The sequence below is a fragment of the Rattus rattus genome, chromosome 1 (assembly GCF_011064425.1).
Source record: "Rattus rattus isolate New Zealand chromosome 1, Rrattus_CSIRO_v1, whole genome shotgun sequence".
Lineage (NCBI taxonomy): Eukaryota > Metazoa > Chordata > Mammalia > Rodentia > Muridae > Rattus > Rattus rattus.
The window spans coordinates 77,541,673-77,551,097 of NC_046154.1; the positions used below are offsets into that span (position 1 = coordinate 77,541,673).

The window sequence follows — 9,425 nt, forward strand, 5'->3', positions numbered from 1 at the left end:
AGCAAAGTGACTTCATGAAATTCTTAGGCAAATGGATGGAACTAGAAAATATCATGCTGAGTTAGGTAACCCTGTCACAAAAGAACACATATAGTATGTGCTCACTGGTAAGTGAATATAGGCAAAGAGCTTGGAATACCCAAAATATAACTCACAGCTATATTAAGCTCAAGAAGAAGGAAGACCAAAATGTGGATGCTTCAGTTCTACTTAGAAGGAGGGACAAAATAATAAGGGGAGGTAGAGACAGGGAAGGACTTGGGAGAAGAACAGAGAAGGAGGGGTGAAAGGGGGGTCAGTATCAGGTATGGGAGGAGATGGGGGAGATGTACAGAGGGTCAGGAAATTGAATAAAGGTGTGTAGCAATGGGAACTGAGGGTAGCCACCAGAAAGTTCCAGATGCCAGGAAAGCAAGAAGCTCGCAGGACCTAATGGGGATGACTTTAGCCAAAATACCAAAGTAGAGAGAGAACCTGTAGATGCCAAGAAGTAGTTTGTGTCAGGAGCCTAATATAGCTATCTCCTGAGAGGCTGTACCAGAGCCTGACAAAAATTGATGGGGATGCTCACACCCAGTCATCAGACTGAGCATGGAGATCCCAACGGAGGAGTCAGAGGAAGGACTAAAGGATCTGAAGGGTTTTACCACCCTATAGGAAGACTCCCTAAAGTTCCAAGGCACTCAACCACCAACCAAAGAGTACACATAAAGGGACCCATGGCTCCAACTGCATATGAATCACAGAATAGTCTTATTTGGCATCAATGGAAGAGGCCCTTGGTCCTGTGGAAATTCGATAGAGTTTCATTGAGAGGAAACCACCTGGAAAGGGGTAACATTTGAAATGTAAATAAAATACATAAACAATAAAAGTTTTTCAAAGCAAAATAAAAATATTAGTTAAAAATACATAGAATCAAATAAAAATGAAAGTACATCTTATCAGACCTCTTTTCACAAAACAAAACAGTTTTAAGAGAAAATTTATAACTATGAGTGATAACAGTAAAACATTTGACAGATCTCACATAAATAATTTAATGATATAGCTAAAGATATTAGAAGACAATACAAAATGAAGCAGTAGAATGAAAGAAAAAAGTAAAAAAGAAATTTATGCAGTAGAGTCTAAAATAGAAATTTAAAAAATCAATAAAATGAATAGTTCTTTTTAAATTAAACAATATTAACAAACCTCTAGCTAAACTAACCAAGGAGAAAAAAATTGGATCAATAAAAATAAAATTGAAAGGAAGGGCTTTACAAGTAATTTTGATAGAACATAAAGAGTCATTTCAGAATACTTGGAGAACCTATATTTAGAAAATTTTGGCAACCTAAAAGGAAATAAGAGAACATAAACATTTATACAAGTCCACAGTAATCAGCAAGACTGAGCAAATAACTGTCTCTCAGAGAAAATGAAAAAATGCTTGAGAACAGAGAAATGCACTCCTGAATTCTTCTAAACCTTTAAGCAAATGTCAGTACCAATGCTTCTCACAATGTTCCATAAAATATGAAGAGAAGGAACTCTATGAACCTCTTTGTATAGAGTGAAAATTGCCCTGATAGCAAAGGTGAGTAAGAACAGACAGAAAGAGAGAGAGAGAGAGAGAGAGAGAGAGAGAGAGAGAAATATACACAGGCACACAGTTGATGAATCAATACAATAAACAATAACCCAAACTTCTCAATAAAATATTTGAAAATTAAATTCAAGAGCACATTTAAATAAACATCATATACCATGAAAAAGTTGGTTTCATGCTAGGGATACAAGGATGGTTCGCTATACACAAACCAATCCACATAATACAACACTTAGATTTTAAAGACAAAGATGACATAATAGAATCAGAAAAAGCTTTTGACCAAATTCAAAATTTCTTTTTAGTAAAAGCTATGAAGAAACAAGCATACCACAAAATTATGAAACTATATATGACAAATATAGTGACAACATTATATTTTTTAAAAAAGGGTTTTCTTTACAATCAAGACACTTTTATTCAATGTATCTAACTTATTAGCAATAAAGCAAGAGAAATAAAAGTGTTTAAAAAGAAACAAAATACTTATTCTTATCTTCAGATGTCATGATCCTACATCCCCAAATTCCCAAAGACACCACTAGAAAATCTGAGGTATGATAAGCAGTTTATTAATGCATCAGAATATGAAATCAATATGAAAACTAAGTCTCTATACTATATACCAAAAATGAAATTGTTAAGAAAAAATACCATTCACAAAATAAAATATGATAATATAATAACCTTAGCCAATGAGCTGAAAGAAACTACAATGAAACTTTCAAAAACTGTAAAATAAAATGGAAAAAGTTTCAAGGAAATGGAAAGACCATCCATGATCATGAACTGACAGAATCAACATCTGATCTACAGATTCAACATTATCCACAGCAACAGTCCAAGGACATTTTTTAAAGACTTCAAGTAGACAATCCTCAAGTTAACATGGAAGTAAAAAGGATTCTAAACATCAACTATTCAGAAACAGCAATGCTGGTGGTACCATAAAACCAGACCTCAGATTATACTACACAGCTATGTAAACAAATCATATCACAAAGCTGTAGAAGCAAAATCAGTATTGTACAGGCACAAAGACAGAAACAAAGATCAATGGACTAGAACAGAGGAACCATAAATAAACCCATAAGGTAGAGTTATTCAATTGCTTTGCCTTTTAAAACTATTTTTGACGACACACTTATTTTTAGTTTATGTGTGTGAGTGTCTTGCCTGCCTATGTATCTATGCACCACGTTTGTGCAGTACCTATGAAGGTCAGGAGAGGATATCAGATCACACGGAACTGAAGTTACAAACAGTTGTTAGCTGCCATGTGGGTACTGGAACTGAACCAGGTTACCCTTTAAGAGCAACATGCGGTTTTAACTGCTGAGCCATCTCTGCAGCCCCACAGTCACTTAATTTTTTATCAAGTTGGTGAAACCACTCTTTGGGGGAAAAAGATAGCCTCTTCACCAGATTGTGCTGGGGAAATGACATGTCAACAATAGAATAATACATTATATCTTATCTTACGCTTATGAAAAAAATCAATTGACAGTGTATTAAAGGTTATAACACAGAACCTGAAACTCATAGATGAAAACATAGAAAACTAATTTCAGGTGAGAGTGTCACACAGGCATTTTTGAGGAGGACTTTAATAGCTCAGGAAGACATTTTAAGACAGAATCTTTCATAGGTAGTTTCTGAAAAATAATGTAATATCTCAGCAAAGGATTTTACGAACTGGTAAGTGAAATTGTGTAAAATTTAAAAGTTCTATGCAATAGGAGAAAACATCAGAAAAGTGGAGGGATAGCCTATAGAAAGGAAGAAAAATTTTGCCAGCTATATACTGAGAGGATATTAATATCTAGTATCTATAAAGAATTTTTAAAAGTAAACATCCCTACATAATCAATTGGTAACAATGCAAAGGAATAAAGGAATTGGAAGAGATGTGAATTTTCCAAAGAAGTCATGGAAGTAACCAATAAATAGGATATATATATATATATATGATTTAAATTAAAATTTCAAAATTATATATATATTCAGCATATTCTGCCATCATGAAAATGTAAATTAAAACTAATTAGGGAACTACTGACATGGTCCATCACCTAAGTGCACGCCAACCAAGAATGAGCACCTGAGCTCAATTTCCCACACCTGTATTAGGAAAGAAAATAAGCAGACATGATAGGGCATGCCCACCATTAGATAGTGAACAGCTAGAGACAGGGGTTCTAAGAACTTACCGTCTGGTTTGTTTAACACAACTGGCAAGCTCTGGGTTCACAGGAGCAACAGCAAACAGACTCAGCAAGTTGTGTTTTCACATTTACAAGGGTGTTTGCGTGTGCATGTGTGTGTTTAACACTGGTAAGAAAAATGATATCATCGATTGGAGAGGGAGTAAGGACAAAAACATGGGAGGAACTGGAGGGAGAAGACGTAGAAGCATTGAAGGGAGGAAAGAAAAGGGGGAGATATTGGAATTAGACTTTAATTAAAATTTAAAAATTAAGGGTGACTGTCACTTGAGATTAGCTTCATGTGTAAACATATACAGAGTGACAAAAACTGTAGTGAGATTCTATTACTCCCCATCAGAATGGTTATAATCTAGAAAATAAAGGGTAAATACTGGTAAGGACGTAAGGAAAAACTCCTCACACACTACTGGTGGGAATATAAATTGCTGGGGTGAATATGGAGTTTCATCAAACAAACAAACAAACCCAAAAAGGTCCACGTAATGTAGCTATTGGCTGTGTATCTGAAGGAATATAAGTCATTAGACCACAGAACACTGAAATACTGGCATGTCTATAAGTATTGCTTTACTATTCCCACTGAAGAAAATGTGGAATTGGCCATATTTTGATGTTTATGAATAAAAATATTGATAAAGGAACATTATATATATACATATATATATATATACATATATATACATATATACATACACACATATATATATATATATATATATATATGCAAACATCACCATGGAGTTTTGTTCAGCTGAAAAGCATATTTAAATTGTGTTATTGTAGAAAAGTGGGTAGAACTCGTGAACATCATGTTAAATCACATAACCCAGTCACAGGAAGTGAAATATCATCTGTGATTTCTCAGATGATCATGTGTGGAATCCAGATCATGAAAGCAACAAGTGCTTTGAGAGTGGTGGAGATTGCCTAAAGTGGAATGGGAGAAGAGATTGTAATTATTTAGGAAAGGAAAGAAAACACAATGTTTTTACTCATACCTAGGGTCTAAAGGTAAGTAGATTATATGTATAAATATATGTATAATATAAAAGGAGAAGGTAGACAATTTGGGCAGAGAGAAGGGGGACCAGTGATTTTGGAAGAAGGCATGGGGAAGGTGACACTTTATTCTGCACAGGAGAATGGAGTGGGTATCTGCTTGAGAGCCTGCCCACACTGAAGTGTTGATGACTAGAAAAAGTACTCTTAGAACAGAGTACTGTTCTAAGTACTCTTAGAATATAGAGTCTACTTCCAGTTTCTGCCTCACCAAGAACCGAAAGCCAGTCCCCAGGAGTGCCAACACACCTGAGAACGGAGGTAAGACCAATTCTTCTACTCCAAGGGACCCACCTGATGGCATCAGGACACACAAATTCAGAAGTCATCTGGGTCAGGACACTTTCGGTTTCTTCCTGCACCTGGAGCTGAACCACTCCCACAGGCCTCTGTACCCAAAATCCGTGGGGAGGGAGAGCTAGACTCTCAGAAGTTCAGACAATCCTGAGAGCCCAGGGGTGACTGCCGCTTCTGCTCACATTCCTGGCCCAAGAGGAACCTGCTTAGTACCCTCTGGATACAGGAACATGGGAGAAGTCAGCAACAGGAACCTTCTGGTGTCTGCCTGCATCTAGAGCTGAAGGCCAGTTGCCTGGACACACCTGAGAGCAGAGGTAAGACCTGCTCTAAGTAGCTTGCTTAGAGGCTTCAGGTCACACAAACCCAGGAGCAGTTTTCTGTTCTAAGATCTGGCTGAAAGAAAACAGGTCAACAGGAGTGCTGACACACAGGATTACAGGAGGGACAAGCCATTGTCAGAGACAGCAAGACAAGCTAAGACCAGAGACAACCTGATGGCAAGAGGCAAGCACAGGAACCTGAGCAACAGAAAACAAAACTACTTAGCATCATCAGAGCCCAATTCTCCCACTAAAGGGAATACTGTATATCCAAACACACCAAAATAGGAAGATTTGGATTTAAAATCACATCTCATGATGATGATAGAGGACTTAAAGAAAGACATAAATAACTCCCTTAAACAAATACAGGACAGCACAGGTAAACAAGTAGAAGCCCTTAAAGAGGAAACACAAAAATCCCTTAAAGAATTACAGAAAAACAATCAAACAGATGAAGGAAGTGAACAAAACCATCCAGGTTTAAAAATGGAAATAGAAACAATAAAGAAAGCACAAAGGGAGACAATTCTGGAGATAGAAAACCTAGGAAAGAGATCAGGAGTCATAGACACAAGTGTCACCAACAGAACACAAGAGATAGAAGAGAGAATCTCAGGGGGAGAAGATACCGTAGAAAACATTGACACAATCATCAAAGATAATGTAAAAGGAAAAAAACTCCTAAGCCAAAACATCCAGGGAATCCAGCACACAATGAGAAGATCAAACCAGGGAAAATAGGTATAGAAGAGAGTGAAGACTACCAACTTAAAGGGCCAATAAATATCTTCAACAAAATTATAGAAGAAAACTTCCCTTACCTAAAGAAAGAGATGCCCATAAACAAACAAGAAGCCTACACAACTCCAAATAGATTGGACCAGAAAAGAATTCCTCCCATCACATAATAGTCAAAACATGATAAGGCTCAAAATTAGTCAACTGCAGGGAGATTCCAAGTGAGACATGAGAATGGAGTTTGATGCAAATGCAAGAGGTTCATTTTCCAGCATGTCAGGGTTGATCTTCAATCAGCTCCTCATGGTGAGTGACAGGCAAGTGACCCTGAATGGCTGTAACAAGCGGTTTTTATTCTTTTTAAGGGTACAGGTTGCATAAGCAATGTTACAGTTTAAACTTATTGGCTAAGCATATTGACCTTTGAATGTATTGGCTAGCAAGCATAGGACATGTTCGAACTCTGTCTGGGACCAGAGGGTCAGGTGACTACCAGTCAGTACATTCTGTGGTTTCTCAGGAATGTTCCTGCTCTTCCTGAGAACTGTGAGTGGAGAATGGAACTTGGCCTAACCTTGACCTGAGGTAGGAAGCTGGTACTTGGCCTAGTTTTGACCTGAGGTAGTGGGTGTAAGGCTGGCAAAAGCCTCTAGGATCCTTCATTTACAAGGCCTATCACATGATAGAAGTCTTAGAAATTCCCCAGTAATTCAGGGTTCATTGTGTTTGCTGTTGTTTGGATCTGTATTATGATCACTGTTGTGGTAGATGGCCCTTCACACAAGCTTGCTTTCAAAGTTGCAATGGAGGATAACTGCTCTGCAAAACTTTATTACTTACATAACTGATGTGTACATGAGAGCAGATTATTGGATTATTCCTCTCAAGGAAGTATAAAGATCCTCATTGGGTGCAAGGAAAAACAAGGTTTTGTTATAGGGCGTAAGTTGGGATGCAACTGTCTTTATGGATGATGCTTCATGATTTGGATCAAAGGAATATGCTCTTAGATGTTCTTGCCTGCCTGTGCTGCTGTGGGGACATGAGGACAAGATGGGAAGATGAGGCTTACAAGTAGGTAGTAGTCACATGCTCAGATGTGGAGCCACTTTCCTCATCCTCTTTCAAGCAGCAGCTCTTGATGCCTTTCCTATCAAGTAACTCACAGTTGAACCTCTTTCCTGATAAGGAAGTCCATTCTCATGTGAATTATGTACATAAAGATCTGCCTTCTACAGTCCAGGGATCGAAACTCAATAGACTTTTTCCTAACTCTGGAAGGTTGACTAGACATTGGTCATCTCAAGTTGGCAGTGATACAAATTATTCTGGATATGTCAAAAGTGGTGGTTCATGTGCAATACTTCCAGAAACAAACAAACAAACAAACAAACAAACAAACAAGCAAAAACCAATACAGATGGCAGCAACTACTGTAGAGCCCTAACTACACTCCTTGAACAGTAAGATTTTGGTCATATTCTTGGGTACCTGCCTCCCTTGACTCTGCCACTGTGTAAGTTTGATTTGCAGGTTTTTCATGTGTCTGGGAGCCAGAGGCCATCTTCCCAGGGTTTCTTTTTCTACGTAAATTACAAAAAATCAACTGCCATTGTTCTCAAGGAAGAGTCCTGGTAATTTATACACACACACACACACACACACACACACACACACACACACACACACACACAGTTGTATGAACATGCATGTGTACACACACATAGTGAAAGGGTACACAAATGTACACTCACGTACACATATATACATGTCTCTGCACAGCATTAATGCTCTTATAAGACAGATGGGATGAATAGTCTTACTCTGACTTTTCACTAGGAGTCTATTAAGTTAGCTCCAGTGCCTATAGGTCCGTGCCCTGCCTGCCCCAGCCATGCTGTCTGCTCTTGGACTCTGCTGCCTGTGCTGCTCCACCACAGCTTTAGCACTTCGGTCCAGAACAATGCTAAAGCAGCTGTATTGGGAGCTTCTGGGCAACCCCCTTTAACTTCTGCTGAAGAACAGCCCCCTAGTGAGCCTCCTGACCTTCTACAATATTGCTCACACACCTGGTGTACCAGCAGATCTGAGTTATAGAGAGACCAGAGCAAATGTGAAAGGCAACCATGGACTGGAGCAGCTACCACATTGCCTAAAAGGTTGTCATCCCAGCCAGAGTGCCCAGGAAGCCAGGAATGATACAGAATGACCTGTTCAATACCCAAACTACCATTGTGGGCACTTTAAGGGCTGCCTGTGCTAAGCACTGCTCTGAAGCCACGATTTGCATCATTGCCAACCCAATTCACTCCACCATCCCCATCACAATATGAGTTTTCAAGAAGCATGGCATGTACAGCTCCTACAAGGTCTTTGGTGTGACGACTGTTGGAACTGGCAGAGCGAGCACATTTGTGACAAAGCTAAAGGATTTGGATCCAGCTCGAGTCAACATGCCTGAAATTGGTGGCCATTCCAGGAAGACGATCATCCCCCGATCTCTCAGTGTATCCCCAAGGTTGACTTTCTCCAAGATCAGCTGGCTACACTCACTGGGAGGATCCAGAAGGCTGGCATAGATGTTGTGAAGGCCAAGGCTGGAGAAGGTTCTGCCACTCTGTCCATGTCTGGTCTCTATGTAACTCAGATCTGCTGCTACACCAGGTGTGTGAACAGTATCATATGCTGTTGCCCCCTTTGTCTTCTCTCTCATGGATGCCATGAAAGGGAAGGAAGGAGCTGCTGAATGTTCTTTTCTTCAGTCCAAAGAGACAGAGTGCACTTATTTGTCTACACCCTTGCTGTTGGGGGAAAAGGGCCTGGAGAAGAATCTGGACATTGGCAAAATCAGTGCTTTCAAGGAGCAAATGATTGCTGAGGCCATCCGTGAGCTGAAAGCCTCCATCAAGAAAGGCAAGGACTTTGTCAAGAACATGAAATGAGTAAGAGGTGTGAGCCTTGACAGCAGCAGCAGCAGCAGCAGCAGCAGCAGCAGCAGCAGCAGCAGCAGCAGCATCCTATCCTATTCAGTATTATGCCATTGGAACCACTTGAGAGTCTAATTTACTTTGATGGAGGATGTTGTATCAGCATCAGCATCCCTTCCAAATTATGGCTGGTCTGTTGATAATGACAAGAAAGCATTCTCTGATTTTCTTAAGAAAGGAAGAAATAAAGAAAGGA

At 39.2% G+C, this 9,425-nt stretch overlaps 1 pseudogene; it reads left to right on the top strand.

The window, feature by feature from the left end:
• The window catches only part of LOC116895294, a 13,721-nt pseudogene extending 4,537 nt beyond the window's left edge, over window positions 1-9,184 (top strand).
• The last annotated feature ends 241 nt before the right edge of the window (window positions 9,185-9,425 follow it).